Genomic DNA, 19,086 nt, shown 5'->3' with positions numbered 1-19,086 from the left:
GAGAACGCGGCTGGCCAATCCAGCCTGCAGGACTCGTCTTTCAGCGCCATCCGCGGAGCAGCAGACGCCGGTGGTCCTCGGACACCTACCCGTGACGCAATGGCCACATTGTTGTCTTTCGTCAAGAAGAAGCAGGCTCGGTGGGCCGTCGCGAGGGCTGCTACCCGCGCGTAACGCCATGCGCAAAAGCAAGAACAGCACGACCACAACACCTAGGTCGAAAGCATCGCCGGAATGGAAGCTCGAAGGAATACATAAGAACGACATATTCCTTCTGGCTTCTGCCTGGCTCACTGCTGGTGCACTGTTCTGTGATTATTGCATGGCTGCCTCCTCCCGGGCACGCCATGGCGCTCGGTGTTTGTTTCGTGGTCGCCGAGCCAACAGCGACGCCCAGCGGACCTACCGCCGTGGCGGATTGCGGATGCCCTCCAGTCGAACTCGATTAGACGCCGCTGTCAGATGTGCCAGGTGCTCCCGTGTAAGCCGGCGGCAAGTCTATTCATAGCGCCCGAGAACCGCTCGTTCGAGCCCTAGAAAGACCGCATCTTCGCCAACAGCAAAAGCGGCCGCCAAGAAGGAGAACAGACGCAGGCATCGCACGACGCCGCACATGGCTACGCAGTGAAGCTGCAGCCAAGGAACATTCTTGACGGTGTTCGCACTGGCGCTGCCATCGCTCGTCGTGTGCCTGAGTTGCATAGCCAGGCGTCGGAACAGCGCCTTTCTTTTTTCACTGCCGTCTATAGTTGTCTTAAAATGGAAGTTGAGATTGGACAAAAAGTATTTTAATCTATTGTGCCAATCAACAAACTTAAGAAAGTATACTTATCATCAATTCTTTCAATGTAATCAATCCTTTAAGACATTAAATGAATCGAGCTTATGGTTACGCTGAAACTGGTAGTTTTATGCTTTGCCAGAGCAAGGCGCTTCGGTAAACAGGATTTTCCGTTTGGAGGCAAAATTAACATCGCTGTACACAGTTTGTATTTCTTAAAAGCATTCGCGCCGTACATCTGCACAGGAAGGTGCAAGCTAATGTATGGACTTGTCGATGGGCATGCGTACGGGCCGTTGGGTTTATACCTACGGCTGCCACCATAACGCAAGTCTCCCAGCGTACGGCTATGGAGATTACGTCGTTGAGCGACTCACCAATACCCGATGCGCGAAACAACGCTCGAGAGAAAGAAAAGGATGGTAAGCTTTCCCGCGATTCGCGCCTGCCAAAGGGCTTATCACCTTACTGTCTTCCTCTGGGGACCCACTCAATTCGTCAGGCGTGGTGCGACGGCGAGCTTCTATAGAAGCCGCGGTGATATGATGGTTGTTGAGAAGTTCGTGCCGTTGCGCGAAGCAGCCGGACGCTGCAGTTTCGCGTTAGAAACCTGCGATTCAGCGGAAAGGATTTTCCAGCTGTTTATTCCGCTTCTGCATCGTGATGGAGTAGCAATAGTAGTAGGTTGCAGGTGCTTTGACATGCCCACGCTAAATGAAATGGTACATGCTGCATTAGCACAGAACTTACAGACATAAATGTAAGCGCAGCTCTTACAATACCCCTATGATGCAGCACTGCCTCCCAGGTGTTTGAGTACATTTGGAACGGTGCGCAGAAAACTGACCCATTGCTGGCACCCTGGTTAGGACAACCAATGGGTTACAAATTTAAAGTCAACGAAATAGACAGACGCCATTATTTGTGCAAATATAAGGTCGCAGAACTTTTGGCGAGGGCCAGGCTGAATAATCGGCGCTAATGCTGATGATCGTAGTGGTATTGGTTGCAGAGGTCACGACGACGACGATGATGACATCTTAAAGTGACACATGCCGAATCTAGCAGCATGGGCAAAAAAGAAATTGATGGAGAGGTGATAGATTCAATTAAGGTAGCATAAAGGAAAGGATAAAGATTCAGCTGCTGATTATTATTCCAATAGTAATTCCTTACAAAGTTCCCTGACATTACTGAAATTCGAGTTTACGTTTAGTGCAGTCGAACTTTACATTGCCTGTAGAATTCGCAATGACTTCCGGTGTAGCTCAAGCGAGATGTCGGTAAGTGATTACCCGGAATATGCGAAGAATTGGAAGGCACAATTCAAAACAAAAGAATAAGTGATTTCAGAGTGAGTAATAAATGGAAAACCGCAGTTACGCCCGACAGGCATAGAAATTATTACGATAGCGGATTCTTACACAGCTATGCGAAGTCGTTCTAACAGCTGCGTAATGTGCTTTAAACACTCGCTTACTAACGAAATTAACGAACAGGTTGTCGCGCGCGCCAAGGCAAACACCACCGTTTCTCACTCGATGACCGGTAACTATTGGAGTCAGATCGCTAGCGTGATGAGGAGCGGAAGCAGTGGCGAGCGAATGCCCCTTCGTATGTCTCTCACTTCAGCGCGAACTAAGCGCGCCAAAACACAGCCTACACGAAGCCATCAGCTACCTCAGAAAGGCTAGCCTTCGAGCCCAGCGCACATTGCCTCTAATGTAGGACGCGCGCGGCCACGCCCAGCCGCCGAAGCTGTTGTAAAACAGGAAATGCGCAATGAAGCCTCAACCGGCGTTCCTGTGCAAATTTCGATTCTTTATCGACAAGAGAGTATCCGATAGGTGAATTCACTTCAATATTCGGGAGCAATGAACACCGAAAAGCTTAATTGGAGTTCGTATATAGGGCATATTACCTCAAAGAGAGAACGCACAGTAGGAATGCTGCGTAGACTCAGCAGCATTCGATCAGGGTTGCGTCGACATGTTCTCGTTAAAATCTATTGCAGGTATGTTTGCCCGATAATGGAGTTTGGCTGCGTTTTGTTTTCTGAAGGACCTCCATACAAAATATGGCCTCTGATTTTATTAGAACGAGAGGCATTACGTTTGTGTCTTCGGCTTCCTAAATTAGTAGCTAACGATATCTTATAAGAAGAAATACGCCTGCCTTCTCTTCTCGTGCGATTTCATATCCTCTCGGTACAAACTTTTCTAAGATATACGCACCACTACAGAGGAGATTAAAATATGGCTTCCATAATGGACGGGCCTCATTTTATAACTGTCAGTGGAATCACTGACAGGTAAGAAATCCCTGACGGTGCCCTAAAGCTGTTTTCGCTCAAAAACTATTGGACCCATTAAACATTCACTTATGCCCCCCCCCCCCCCCCTGACATACTCTTCTTAAATTCAACGGTTCCAGAGGCTAAAATTGAATTTGATGCTATATTTCCAAATAATGCTAAACATTTTCCCTATCAATAACTGAATAGTATTCCAGAAGACCACCTTGAACACCGGGATACAAAACCATTATATCAATTGCTGCTTCCATCGGTAAAATAAATGGCAGGGCTCGGCATTGTATCCCCACATCTAAATTGGTCTTTTTCTATTCGGATACCTGACTTCACGCCTATTATTGAAGCGAAATTATTCGCAATTGTTTTATCTTTACGCAAATTTGCACCATCTCTGTCATCAGCCATAATCTTAACTGATTGCCTGTCTGTCTGTTCTTCACTAACCACACACAAATATTCAGATTCATTAAAAACTTTATATTATCTTGTCAAGACAATTACGTCTCGTTCGTTCAGTGTGGGTGTCAGGTGACAAAGACGTAGCATTAAACGAATATGCAGATACAGTCGCAGTAGCATCCCACGATGGCCATATATAATCCCCATTTTACTTTCGTCAGCTTTCATCCCTGCGGCGCGATTCAGAAAATATATTACTACAAATATGTTCGCGCGATGACACATTGGCAACATCTCAGTTCCCGCATCACAGTTTTCCTAGGAACAAAAAATGGTGCACCTCTAGAAAAATTGAAGTAACGATTACAAGACAATGGTGCCGAGCCCCGCATTGAACTTTTATCTCCTGAGGTCTGGTCTGGATATATACCCCTAGTGCCCTTTATGCAATGAGAGTGAATCTCTGGAACATTTCTGTTTGACATGCCGCCGTTTCATTATTCAACGGAAAAGATTTTTCGAAGAACCCGACCAAATGCTTGGTTTGAATTTGACTCTTCCTATAACTTTTTCCTTTGGGGCTGCTCTATATTGATTTATAGCCATTGTAACGCTTGTGAAGCCTTCTGCATTTTCTGCGTGAGACAAAATGAATTGCATATTAGAATTCTTCCAAATATTTATAATTTGAACAAATTTCATAGAATATCTAGATAATTGATTGTTCACACCTGTAACAATAGACACTTTACATCCCAATTAGAAGGTACTTATTTCATTTCACTCTAATTTATTCAGAAAAAAATATGCTAAGAGTTCCTTCTCCGCCCACTTCATGGCCGATCCCCCAGAGTTGGTAGCACCATTTCACTAGGGAATAAGAACAAGATGAACAGGTTGAAACGCGACGGCACGCGCCACGCTCACTCAGCGGCGCGTCTTACTTGTTTCATGGTGGTTCATGGCAGTCACCGTAGCAGCGGCATTAAGTTATGCTACGTCCATGCTGCTGCAGATTTCAACCAGGTTCCAATTATTCGCATAAAGACGCAGTTGAGCTGATTAACCTACAAGAATCCTCCGATATGCTTTAAAAATGGAAAAATAATTGCGAGTTAGAACTCATTTTGCTTCATTGGCCATTGACAGATTGCTTAAGTGGCCACTGAGCGAAAGCTAGGCTACATAAAACATGGCAACCTAGTATTAGCGCGTCATCACGAAGAAACGCGCGCAGACTCGCGGCAGCTCGTTCACCGTTTGTGTGCGTGCCTCCGTCGGGCACGACCCTACGTTGAGTGAGCGCGGCGCTTGCGGTCGGGTTTCAACGCGTACATTTGCTTGGGGCTTTTGTGCGCGTTTGCTATTCTACTACAGCTTCGGCGGCTCAGCGTGGCCGCGGGCGTCCTACATTAGAGGCAATCTGCGCTGGGTTCGTAGGCTAGCCTTTCTAAGATAGCTGATGGCTTCTTGTGCGCTGTGTTTTGTGCGCACCTACACTGTAAACGGAAATAACTCCGAGGTGGGAGTATACTGCTTGTCCTCTAGCGACCCCCCGGTTCGGAGTTTATTATGTTCCGTATGATCGGAGTAGAATTTTTACTCCGCACGAGCGGAATTTTTGCGTGGAATTATGGGAGGTTTTTTTTCTGTCTTTTTTATTTTTTGCTTTGCAATTGACGGAGTTTTTTTGAGGTGTAACGGGAGTATAAAAAGAGGCATCGCGTCAGTTTGCGCGAACATGTTTACATGCAGAGGCTGCTGGTCAAATTTCGAAATATGCACACGAGACCGCGTCAAATTCGATGAAACAAGTCAATGAAAGCACATATATCATGACATACATAAACATTCCAGAAACGCCCAATGCAGAAATTTGAAAGACATCCCACGTACACGCGATACTCAAGATGCAACGGTGCCAGTATATATAGCCACGATACTGTGTGCCTCGAAACCGCCAAGGGAGCAGCTGTGCTGTTTTCATAATTACGACACACATGCTCGTTCATACGAGATCTGCCTCTTTGAAACTAACAGAATACCTTAATCAACACAAAACTGTTAATTAAAAATAGTGAGAGAAAAAAAGTTAATGGCGTTATTTTTCAAAACTATGCCATTCTGTGAGTGCTGAAGCGACTTCGCACACTGCCGGCGTTCGCGGCCAAAAAGTAGTGCGTTAGTTACAGTAAGCTAGAAAAATGTAAGTGCATGTGCTGCATAGCAAAATAGTGCATAGCGATATAGTGGTAGCGTAGCAAGAAATTATTACGTGTGAGCGTGACCCGCAGCAGCCGACGTAACACCGAAAAATGCGCAGACATACATTTTATACACCGCACTACTTGCTCTGAGTACACGCAATCTGTCTCGGTTGCGAAAAGGAGCAACATCGCTGATCTGTCGAGTGAACCCCTAAACTCGTAGCCAGCAGGCATGCGTCTAAATCAGTGTCTCGGATAGAGCGTAATGTTAATGCAATATCGGATGCAACGACGTGACCAAAACCTATATGCCCGATAACAATTCGATTCACATCGCTCAATAAGAAGCTTTATTTTAAGCACACATATGTCCTACCGTTTTTCTTCGGGCGAGGATATCCGTTCACAGATAAATAAAAACAGTTGCTTGCACTTCGGTCTTTCTCACTGGCAACACAGCACCGCAACGAACTTGGGTTACGCCATTCATGCGCGACTAGCACGGATGTCGTCGCTCGAACAGTGGCTGCTGTTGCCATTGCTACGCGGTCCTTACAAACATTACACCGGACGTTGTCAGCATGTACTCAAAAGGACATAGAAGTGGCATTTCACGTACTGAAGAACACAAGACAGGGTGACGCAGCACGGAAACACAGCCAGAACGTGAGCCGACATCACGAGTCAGTGAGCAGCTTCGAAGTATACCTAAGCCTTTTTCCGCACTTGAAAACGTGGTTCTTGCAATCATCGTTGTCAGCAAAGTGATCACAGCTAATGTACTTGAAGCTGAGATACAGTGAGCTTCAGGCATGCCTATAACACTTTCTGGAAGGAGATACGGGAAACAAATTGACGAAACGCTGTCACGGAACGACACTTCACAGACGTAAACAAACCGTCAGCCATGAGCACTGCCCGCTCGGCCGAACGCGCCCGGTCGCTGGCGAGGCGCACAGCCTCATGGGAAGCGCCACGTGACTAACCTGTATCGGCGGAGGGGAGTTTTTCAAAACTCCCTGTCGGAGTTTCACGGGAGAACAAAATTTTTAAGCGGAGTAATATCGCGTCATGTCGCCTTAATACTCCGGCAGCTAGCCAGCGGAGTGAAACGAGGGAATGGCGCTGTTTTGCTCCCATACATCGGAGTAAATATTTGAGGAGGGGAGGTTTTAGGGCGCATCACCTCTTAAAAACTCTCAGCTGGGTTTATTTTCGTTTACAGTGTACTTCGCGCTGAAGTGAGATACATACGAACGTGCATTCGCTCGCCACTGCTTCTGCCCTTCATCACGCTATAGGGATCTGACTCCGATTGTGTGCGCGCCATCGAGTAAGAAATACTAGTGTTAGACTTGGCACGCGTGACAACGTGCTTGTTAATTTGGTTAGTATGCGAATGTTTAAAGCAGCTTATGCCGCCGATAAAACGACTTCGAATATCTGTGAGAGAATTCGCTATCGTAAGAATTACTACGCCTGTCGGGCGAAACTGCGACTTTTTATTTATCATTAAATATGAAATTACTTTTTATTTTGTTCTGAATTCTGCCTTCTAATTTTTGGCCTATTCCGGGAAATCAGTTCATCGCCATGTCGCTTGAGCAACACCGGAAATCATTTCGAACTCTACAGGCAATGTAGAGTTCGACTGCTCTAAACAGAAACTCGAAATTCAGTAAAGTCAGGGAGCTTTGTATGGAATAATGATTGGAATAGTAATGAGCAACTGAATCTTTTTGCTTTCCTTTATGCCACTTTCATTATATCGATCACCCGCCCTCCTCGACTTCTTTTTGCCCATGCTGCTAGATTCGGCATGTGTCACTTTAATATGTCATCGTCGTCATCATCGTAACCTCCGGCACCGATAGCACTACGACCATAAGCATTAGCGCCGATTATTCAGCCTGGCCCGCACCAAAAGTTCTTCGACATTATGTTTACGCAATAATGGCATCTGTCTATTTCGTTGACTTTAAATTTGTAACCCATTGGTTGTCCTAGCCAGGGCGCCAGCAATGGGTCGGTTTGCTGCGCACCGTTCCAAATGTACTGAAGCATCTGGGAGGCAGTGCTGCACCATAGGGGTGTTGTAAGAGCTGCGCTTACATTTATGTCTGTAAGTGGTGTGCTAATGCAGCATGTACCATTCTATTTAGCGTGGGCACGCGAAAGCACCCGCAAACTACTACCACTGCCACTCCATCACAATGCAGAAGCCAAATTAACAGCTGGAAAATCCTTTCCGCTGAATCGTCGGTTTATAACGCGAAACTGCAGCGTCCGCCTGCTTCGCGGAACGGCGGGAACTTCTCATCAACCATCAAAACACCGCGGCTTCTATAGAAGCTCGCCGTCGCACCACGCCTGACGAATTGAGTGGGTCCCCAGAGGAAGACTTTAGGGTGATACTCCCTTTGGCAGCCGCGAATTGCGGGAAAGCTTACCGTTCTTTTCTTTCTCTCGAGCGTTGTTTCGGGCATCGCGTGTTGGTGAGTCACTCAACGACGTTTTCCCCATAGCCGTACGCTGGCAGACTTGCGTTATGGTGGCAGCCGTTGCTATCAAACAGAGTGGCATGTACGCATGCCCATCGACAAGTCCATAGATTAGCTTGCAACTTCCTGTGCACATGCACCGCGCAGATGCTTTTAGTAAATACAAACTGTGTACAGCGATGTTAATTTTGATTCCAAACGGGGAATCCTTTTTACCGAAGCGCCTTGCTCTGGCAAAGCATTAAACTACCAGTTTCAGCGTAACCATAAGCTAGATTCGTTTAATGTCTTAAATATTGATTACATTGAAAGAATTAATGATAAGTATACTTTCTTAAGTTTGTTGATTGGCACAATACATTAAAATACTTTTTGTCCAATCTCAACTTCCATTTTAAAACAACTCTAGACGGCAGTGAAAAAAAAAAGGTGCTGTTCGGACACCTGGCTATGCAACTCAGGCACACGACGAGCGATGGCAGCGCCAGTGTGAACACCGTCAAGAACGTTCCTTGGCTGCAGCTTCACTGCGTAGCGAAATAGGGCGTAGTGCGATGCCTGCGTCTGTTCTTCTTAGCGGCCGCTTTTGACGTTGTCGAGGATGCGGTCTTTCTAGGGCTCGAACGAGCGGTTCTCGGGCGCTGTGAATAGACTTGCCGCCGGCTTACACGGGAGCACGTGGCACATCTGACAGCGGCGTCTAATGGGGCTCGACTGGAGGGCACCCGCAATCCGCCGGGGCAGTAGGTCCGCTGGTCGCGGCTGTTGGCTCGGCGACCACGAAACAAACACCGAGCGCCATGGCGCGGCCGGGAGGAGGCAGGCTTGAAAACATCACAGAACAGCGCAGCAGCAGTGAGCCAGGCAGAAGCCAGAAGAAATATGTCGTTGTTATGTATTCCTTCGAGCTTGCATTCCGGCGACAGTTTCGACCTAGGTGTTGAGGTCGTGCTGTTCTTGCTTTTCCGCATGGTGTTACGCGCGAGTAGCAGCCCCCGTGACGGCTCACCGAGCCTGCTTCTCCTCGACGAAAGACACCAAGGTGCCCATTGTGTCACGGGTAGCTGGTGGCCGAGGACCAGCGACGTGTGCTGCTCCGCGGATGGTGTTGGATGACGAGTCCAACAGGCTGGATTTTCCAGCCGCGTTCTCGCGCTGGATGTTGACGTCGCGATGGATAGCGCTCCAGCGGGCGCCTTTCTTCCAGTACCAGGTGGCTTGCCAGAAAGCAGAGACATCGCCAGTCTCGCTGGTTGTCCCGAAGGGCAACATCGTGCACCTGACTGGACGAAGAAGACGCGATGGCCAGCGCGACTGCTGCCAACAGGGCGAAGCTTCAGCCGGAATCCGCAACGCCTTCCTTGCCTTGAAGCCGCCTGCGTGGCTGCGCGATGGGCGACGGCCGTTGGAAAACGTCGTGAGGGCGTCTGTGCGTCTTGTTCGATGTCCCCACCTGGACAACTCGAAAAAGCGCTGGGCGTGCTCCGGTGACGGAAACATTCTTTGTGGTCCTGAGGCGGCTGCCAGGCGTTTCCGGTGGCAATATGCCAACTTTGTCTAATTGAGCCCGGCATCACCATCCGCAGAAGGCGCCTTCTTGTCGTTGCCCGGGCCAATTGCGGAGGCACAAACTTGGCTGTTTCAGCGCCAGCGGAGTCACAGGCCCAGCTGCACCTCGGCTTTGACAAGGGGTTGCCTACAAGCCCTCGAGCCGCAGCGTTGCGTCTTCGTTGCTCCCAGCGAACCCGGTACGAATGATGTCCCACTGCGCCGCGATTGTCAGAAGTCCGGCTCTCGGCAAACGCGCTGTGTTGCGGACGGCTCAGGGCGATGTCGCAGTGGCGGAGGTCGGTGGGAGTGAGGTTGCTCCGCCGCCTGCAGTGAACTTGGTAGGCGCTTGCGCGGCCGGCACATGTCAGCGGAATTGCTTGCCTCGGTAGTGGAACACGTCGCGTCCGAAGCTCGCGTGTCCGTTGACGTGGCATTGGTTGGCGCTCTGGATGCGTTGCGAGGCGATGAAGAGTCAGGTAGAAGTGGGCAGGATCGTCGGAAGTGTTCCTCGGGAGCAGCAGCAAGGCGTAGAGCACGCCGAGTCTGATGGTTTTTCTGCGTGGGCTCTCGTTTGAGAACAACGCGCTCTTGAGGAAGGACTCGTGGGAGCTTCCCTCAGGCACGACTGCTGACGTGACAAATGGTTGTTGGCTGGCTTCTCAATGATGATGATGATGATGAAGCCTCAGGTAATGGCACAAACCCACTGATGGGGATATACCACGAATCGGGTGGTAATATGACTCAATAAATAACATAAAATAAATTGCTTAATAAATAAACAACACGGCAAAAGAAAGAAAAACAATTAATCCAAGATGTAAAATAAACTATGAATACATGAGATGAAGCATTGATCAATACTATAGTAAGCCTTGCGTTGATACGAATGTAACATGCACACCGGAACACGAGGCACGCCGAGGAAACGTCATCGTCTCTCCTTGCGCCGAGTGCCACGTACACCTGCTGACGTTGATTTCTCTCTTTTAGACAGTGGAAGAAGGCGGAATAGAAAACGCACGGAGATTTTGCATTTCATATCACATCTCGGCTGTGGAAGTGACCAAAAATATCCTTTTGTATGCTGGTCGAAGCTATGTTCACAGACAGAAGAAAATCGGAAAGACGAAGAGAAGAACGATGGAAAAAGAGCGGGAAGTAATGATGCACTGGTGATTATCATGATGATGTCCCTAAATAATGGATCGTGTCCACCCTGGGGGATTGGCCAAGAATATGGCGCCTGACCTTTTACATAATATTTGAGGAAACTACAACCGATGTGCGATTTAGTAATTGAAACAGACAGATTAACAGATAGAAAAAGTAAAATTTTTAATAGTTATTCTAGGATTTACCTCACAAATATCACTAATTTTTTCTAGTCTGGGTTTTTTCTTGAATGGTGTGTTGTGCTTTGTAATATCCTTATTTAATGCCTTCGGGTCTTTAAGGTGAAATAATTGAAATGAAATGAAATAATTGTAAAAGTAGGTATTTAAAATGCAGCACTGCTAGAAACGACCTTTTCTTATTTTTTTCGTGCTTGGGAAAGTTATACGAAAGAATAATCACAAAGAGAATACAGCAACTCATGGAAGACAAGGAACTGTATCCGCACAGTATGTTTGGCTTTCGAGCAAAGCTATCAACACAGGATGTCCTCCTACTGATTAAGGAAGAGGTCCTAAGCAAAGCACCCAAGACAGGAGAAAACATCATAATGGCACTAGACATCAAGGGAGCCTTCAATAATGTCAGCCACGCGGCAATAATGGAAGGGCTTCAAAACGTAAATACTGGGAAGAGGACTCATGACTACGTGAGAGCCTTCCTACCAAAAAGAACGGCCACAGTAGGACTAGGGAATATAAGAAGCGAAACCTTTGTCACCCAAGCAAAGGTACGCCACAGGGCTCAGTCATTTCAGCCATACTGTTTAACATTGCGATGCTTGGCCTGGCCAGGGAACTAGGCGAAATCGAGGGCATACGACATGCAATGTATGCGGACGATATCACAATATGGGCCAACCAAGGAACGCTGGGACAAAAGCAAGAGAAACTGCAAGAGGCAGCAAACCGCTTAGAAAACTATGTTAAGGCAAGAGGCCTGGCTTGCTCCACAGAGAAATCGGAAATACTCAGAATTGGAAAGAACCCCACCAAGGCCGGAATCTAAATAAACTTAGAGGGCCAGCTTATAGCGGAAAAGAACATGATAAGAATTCTAGGAATGTGGCTGCAAAGCAGCGGAAAATGCAGTCACACAATTAGCTCACTCCAAAAATCGACAGATCAAGTAAGCAGGTTGATTACGAGAGTTTCAAATAGAAGACATGGCATGAAAGAGGCAGACACGATCAAGTTGGTTAAACGTTTAGTGGTCAGCAGAGTCACATACTCGCTACCTTACCACTTGATGAACAAGCTAGAAAGAGAACAAGCAGAAACCATACCAAGGAAGGCGTACAAAACGGCACTACACCTACCGAGGAATACTTCAAACGACAAGCTACTGCAGCTAGGAATACACAACACGTTCAGCGAGTTGGCAGAAACGCAACTAAACACACAAATAGCGAGACTTTGGCAGTCGGCTACAGGAAGAATGCTCCTAAAGAGACTAGGATACGATGCGAAAGGGGCAATAGATCGAGAGGCAGACATCCCAGACAACGTCAGACAAACCCTCAGAATAAGTCCAATTCCACGCAACATGGATGCGAACCTACACGCAGCCAGAAGGCAGGCAAGGGCAGATTACGTGGAAGGCCACCTGGCAACACAGGAAAACACGGTGTACACGGATGCCGGGCTATACCCGTAGGACAAGCACACTAGAACACACAGAGTAGCTACGGCTGTGGTAGACTACATGGGAGAGACAATCAGCTGCGCAACCATAAGGAATTGCACGGTAGCGGAGGGGGAAGAGGTCGCCATAGCGCTTGCAGTGACCGAAGGCTACCGAAATAACAGATCACTAACCATATTAACAGACTCCAAAGCTGCATGCAGGCATTACATGCAGGGGAGAGTCTGCAAAGAGGCCCCGCGAATCCTCCTCGGAGCAGGAACCCTCGGAAATAAAGTGAAACACAAACTTTTTTGGATACCGGCCCATACCGGGATAGAAGGGAACGTGAGAGCAGACAGTCTAGTTCGCGAGATCACATACCGAGCTGGACAGATAGAGCCTCTCGAGAACCCTACAACGGTGGAGCCGACGTGTGCGGAAATATTAAACTGCTATAGAGGGCAGAGAATCAAATATCCTCCGCCACACACACTACTTACACAACAGGAAGCAGCCGACTGGAGAAGGCTACAAACCGGAACTTTCTATAATCTGCACATACTAAGTAAAATGTACCCGACACAATACAGAAACGCCTGCCCATGGTGCGGAGAAATACCAACTCTTTACCACATAACATGGGAATGTAAGCATAACTACACATTCTATAAACATAAAAACCCGAGTGCGGAGCAATGGGAGGGCCTGCTCACCAGCAGCGAGCTCACCGCCCAAAGGGTAATGGTGCAGCACGCGTGCGAAGTGGCCAGGCTCAGTGGAGCCCTGGAATAGGGGCACATTCTTGCTGAACAGCCAGGCAGCAAGCGCAAGACGGCTCACCGCTAAACCCCTTGATAGAATCAATAAAGTTTTCTCTCTCTCTCTCTCTCAACTGTATCATTGGTCAGCGATGTCAGAGTGCATCCTTTTGTGCAAGAGGAAGTTGAGGTTCGTTTCTATGAGATAAGAAGTTGTGGGTGCTTTCTTCCTTCCATAACCTGTAAATGAAGATAGAGGGGTGCGTCACGTGGCGTTAGCTTCATTTAAGAAATAAACTCTGAACATTTGAAGAATTTATAGAAGTAACTATGGCACAATGTCTTTATTCTAAAAAATATGTGTTTCCCTTTGCCAGATGTTTAGGGTATACACTTCAATAATGATGGCAAACTTCATCTGCAAAAAAAAATATGTTTACTTGCTGAATTTTGATTTATGCGAATGGAGTCTTAGAGACGTATTCATAACTCAATACCCTAACAACGAACCGCCGTGATGTAGAGAGAGAGAGCGAATTTTAAGGCTGCCCTGGTACACTCTTCGACGACTGCGCAATCTCAAATGCAAGATGCCGTTTCTATTATGTTTCTCAGGTGCTACGAGGAAGTCACCCTATCTAATTACAAATAAATTTCTCTCTCTCTCTCTCTCAGATGCTCTTTCTGATGTATTGAACCCGTAATTTATTTATTTATTTATTTATTTATTTGACAATAACTCTAACGGCCCTCTAGGGAGGGTATTACATAGGGTAAATGTTACATCGGTGAGGCAAAGAACAGTGCGTGTATGTGAATAAAATACAAAAACAAAACTGGGACAAAATTACAGTGCATCAATGTATTCTTTTTTCATTTATAAAATGGTTCTCTCGTGCTCAGAAAATGTTCGTGACATTGCAGAACTACCACGCAACATCATTCTTTTCAAGCCGAGGATACTGTGTTTGCCTTTTTTGATATATATTCTGCTGTGCCAATCTGTGGGAAGTACATAAACAACTTCCGAATTTTTTTATGTGCGCCGTGAGTGCCGTATGTTCTAACACGATGTCATAATAATATGCCGAGTTTCACGTGAAATAATATTCTACTAATTGAATATGATGAGTGACCCCTGATATTGATGAAGCAAAGCACTTAAAACTGACATGCTCAAACACACATGGAAAAGGACGTACACAATGTCGTGCATATTGTTTTTCATGTGTGCGTGAACGTGTCAGTTTCAAGCGCTCTGATTCATCAATACTATAATTGCTCTATATTAGGACATGCTTTTTTTTTCTTATTTCAGTTGTACTACCTCTTTCTAAGATCGACTGTTGTTTCAGATGGTATACAAGGTACTTTCATAATAATGTTAAATATTTTGTGCACATGTTTACAACAAAACCCAGTGCAGTATTATAAAGCTGTTAAAAATGCTGTTATGCGTAGGAGTCTCCGGCAATTCTCGAAGCTGTCTATGACAGTATTTCTCTGCTGTAAGGTGCCCATAAATTTGTTGGAAAATAAAGGAAATTGCAACAAATTATCCAGGACCCTAGCCGAGAACATGCAAGAGTAGGGTTGAAGATTATTATGCAGCAGACAAAGGTAACGTTCAATATCGTGGTAGCAGAACAAGAATTCGTGATCGCCAGTCAGCCTCTAGAGTCTGTGCAGGAGTAAGTTTATCTAGGGGAATCACACACAGCGGACCATCAACGTGAGAATACAATTCCCAGAAAAAATAAAAATGGGTTGGAGCGCACACGGCAGGCATTGCCAAATCATGACCGGCTGCTTGCGCATTCCTTGAAAAGTGTACAATGATTGCCTTTCACAGGTACTAACATATGAGAAATAGACTTGGAGGCGAGCAAGGAAGCCTGAGGAGAAACTAAGGGCCAAGCTACGAGCGATGGAACGAAACATGCTAGGCCTCACTCTTTGAGACTGGAAGACAATGGCGCCGGTTAGGGAGCAACCGTATGTATAGCCGATGTTCCAGTTGACATTAAGCGGTAAATATTGGGGTAGGCAGGCCGTGTGATGCACAGGGCAGATGACCAGTGGACAGTTAAAGATACAGAATGGGCACCAATGGAAGGGAAGCGTAGTTGATGACGGCAGAGAATTGGGTGGTGGTGCGGTGAAATAAGGAAAGTTGCAGTCAAACCTTGGAATGTGCAAGCCAAAGAAAAGGGCAATTGGAGATCGTTGGCAGCATAGGTGCCGACAACGGGGGGTCTGCGGGGCCCGAGCCTCCTGCGAAGTTTTCCGGGGAGGAGGGCAGAGCCCCCCTCCCCCTGCCGATATGTCGAAGTTACCCTGTCCCTCCTAAAGTGTGATAACCAGAGCTCTGTGACGCACATCATTTGAGGCTTCCTTTGATTTCGGTCTACCTACTCACTTAAAATTTTATTGCGGCTAAAAGCTTACTGCATCATTGTGGGTGCGATGCGAATAACTCAACTTTTCGTTTTATTTCTGCAAATGCTGACAACAGGAGGACAAGCGCATTAATGGCCCCAGCGGCGGCTACCTCATTCGTATTTTCTCACTTCAACATTTTAACAGCGGAGCTGTTCGAAGTCGAGCCTGCGCCATCCGGTGTCACGCGGGGATGCAGTTTGACTGATTGAGAGGCTCGCAGAGGGGGTACAATCAAGTAATATCGGGTTTAATCTCTCATCCAAACAGGCGGGTACAGTAGTAGAGCAGCAGCTTCCAGGCTTATTTTACGAGGACGACATTGTGTTGCTAGCTAACAAGTAAAGTGATTTCCAATGTTTGGCTAATATCTGTGGACAAGAAGGCAAGAATTTAGGTTTGGAATTCAGTGTTAGAGAATCTGATGTTCTGGTATTCAATGAAAACAGTGAGGAGACAGTGGCAATACAGGCCTTGGAAATACCTCGGGTAACAGTATAAAGATACCTTGGTATATGGATAAACGAAGGCAATAGATATATGGAAACACATGCAAAACGATAACAGCGAAGTGGAAGAGAAAAGCAGCCATAATAAAGCACACAGCGCTATGGGGATACAATAGGTACGAGGTTCTCCATGTGTAGGTGGAAAGGTGTAATGGTTCCAGGACTTACTTTTGAAAATGCGGTTGTTTGCTTTAAATCAGGGGTACAATCAGGACTCTATGGGAACCAAAGGTCAGTGGGACGCCTGGCCTTGAGCGCTCACGGGAAGACTACAATGAAGCTGTGCAGGGTGATATGGGCTGGACAAGTTTTGAAGTGAAGGAAGCTCACAGTAAAATGAATAATGAAGAACGACTGAGGAATATGGGAGAAAGTAAATGGGCCGGAAATATGTTCAGGTATTTGTACGGGAAATACATTAATTCACAGTGGAGGAAAATAACTAGGAAGCTTACCAGAATGTATGCGGCCTGTATGGTGAGCAACACAGCAACAAAGAACGTCAAGCGGAAAGTCAAACAGGCTGAAATAACATCATGATTGGCGGCAGCTGAAAACAAACCTGCCATGATTAACTGCTTAAGAGGGAAAAAACGAAATCAAGAAAGCAACAATTTATGATAACCGAAAGGGAAGCTCATTACTTTTCGAAGCCAGATCAGGATGCCTTAAAACATGCACTTATAAAGTGCGTGATACAAGAAAGAAGAAGAAGCCTGTGCTTGCAGCGGTAAAGCTAGGGAAACGATGGAGCATGTTTAATTACAATGTGAAGATACCTGCCTAGTGGTTGATTTAGGAAGCACTGGCATCCTTGAAGCCTTTGGGTTCACCGGGATCAGGGGGAAAGTAAACATATCTGCAATAGATATTATTAAGAGGCGTAGAGAAACAAAGCTCACAATTATGGTTATGGCAATTCATTCCTTTCCTCTTCTTGTTTTCTTTAACATGGGTAAAACATTTGGCAAAATAATAACAAGAGCTTGGTGGCGCAAACCACCGCCCCTTTCCAAAGGGGACGCTCATAACATCGATCCATCGATCCATCCGGGGCCCCGCCGGGACGGGAGTGGACCAATCAGAGTGAGCACCGGGGGAGGGGGAGGAGAGGGGTATACGAGCAGGTATTCCGCCGGCGCGCGCACTTTCGCCCCATGGGTGCCGCTCGGCGCGAGCGGCAGCGGGAGCTCGCACAAGAGCGGCAGTGCCGACGTCGTGTGAATCCCGACCTTCGAGAGCGAGAAGCGCAAGACAAGCGCCGGTGGAGGAAAGCCAACCCCGACTTTCAAGAGAAGGCAGCACAAGCCGAGGGATTGCAGAGGCAAGCTAACCCCCAACTTCGAGAGTAGGAGGCCGCGCACCGACGTCAACGCAGAAAGATTCCTCCCACTGAAGGTGACGATAGACGGTTCAAGAAAGAATTCCTCGACCGTGAGTGCGGCCACAGCTGCAAGGTGTGTGATGGACTGTGGTTTGATCACAACCTCACGCAAGTGAAGAGTGTGCGCAATCCGGAACCGGTGCCCGAATCTAGCAAAACAACGACAACGAGACAAAGGACTTCTAAACACGACTTCAAACTTGAGAAAACGACCACCAGCTTCGCTGTTTTGACAGCTTTCACTACATGGAACTGGTTTTACATTTTTTTAACTTTCACTTAGGACACAATGCACGAACACAGTATATTTAAATATATACAGATGACAAAGCTTATAATATTTTTTTAAAGAGAACGAGGTAGTTAACTAACGAGTATTTCTAATGGCAGCGTTAGCATATGCCTAGAGAATGTGTACAGGGTGGCCCAGCTAACATTAGACAGAGTTTAAAAATGGGGAAAGGCCACGTAGCTGGACAGAACAAAGGTAATGTTGTTTGCCGTCGTTTGGAGATACTCAACCTATCTTTTTTCATTCCGCCTAATTAGTTAATTAGTCTTAATAATTTAATGAGCTTCTCAAATGTTATATTTAGATGAAAAGTGTCAATGAGAAAATTGTTGAGCGACATGAAAAATTCTCGACACAGCTTTCTGTTCCTGAATACGTGCTATGTAAAAGTGTTTTTCCGAGCGTGAAACAAGCCCGCGAATACACTCAAAGTGCATCGAGGGGCCTGTCGCGTGGCCAACCTTAAAAAATTTTTGAAATTGTTCGCTAAACACCCTGTATATAGGAGCAAGTCTATAAAGAAGGCAATCCAAGGGTTCTTGCGCTGCTGAGATATGGCTTCTTATTATTGATAAACATTGGGCTCCTCGGCTTGCTTTCTTCTCGTTCATATATGTTGTAAAGCTGTTTTTAGGCTCCAGCGTTTTGGCCCACCGTCAGAGCAGGGCTCGGGCTCTCAGAACGAGTGGCGTCCCCCGAGCAAAAGGTCTCGAGAGATTGACCAACTAGGGGGCGCTGGGGAAGATGGCTCACTATATACCATTCCAATCCTTCTCTACAATTAACTCCGGGAACGAAAAGAGAGCCGCCCGACGACCTAATTGATGCTCACTATGAGTGGGTCATAGTACAGCTTCAGGCGTTCGACGATGAGATTGTGTCGTCCACGACGGCGCATGTCCGAACACAGTTCAATGGATTCGATCATGTAGTTGGCAGGGCCCGCGCGTTCGACGATGTGGTATGGCCCTTCATACTTAGTAGTTTTGAAGAGAGACCAGGTGCAGCGGAAGGAACCGAGAGCGACACAAGCGCTCCAGGAAGGAAGTTGGGCGCAGAAGTGGTGTCACCGCGAGTGCTCTTCCGGCGCTTTTGGTTTTGGAGGTGAACACCCGCGCGGGGTCGCAGCACTCTTCAGCATGTCTTGGC

The sequence above is a fragment of the Dermacentor albipictus genome, unplaced genomic scaffold, assembly GCF_038994185.2.
Source record: "Dermacentor albipictus isolate Rhodes 1998 colony unplaced genomic scaffold, USDA_Dalb.pri_finalv2 scaffold_24, whole genome shotgun sequence".
Classification (NCBI taxonomy): Eukaryota; Metazoa; Arthropoda; class Arachnida; order Ixodida; family Ixodidae; genus Dermacentor; species Dermacentor albipictus.
The sequence above is the reverse complement of the archived record's forward strand: the minus strand, read 5'-3'. Positions refer to the sequence as shown.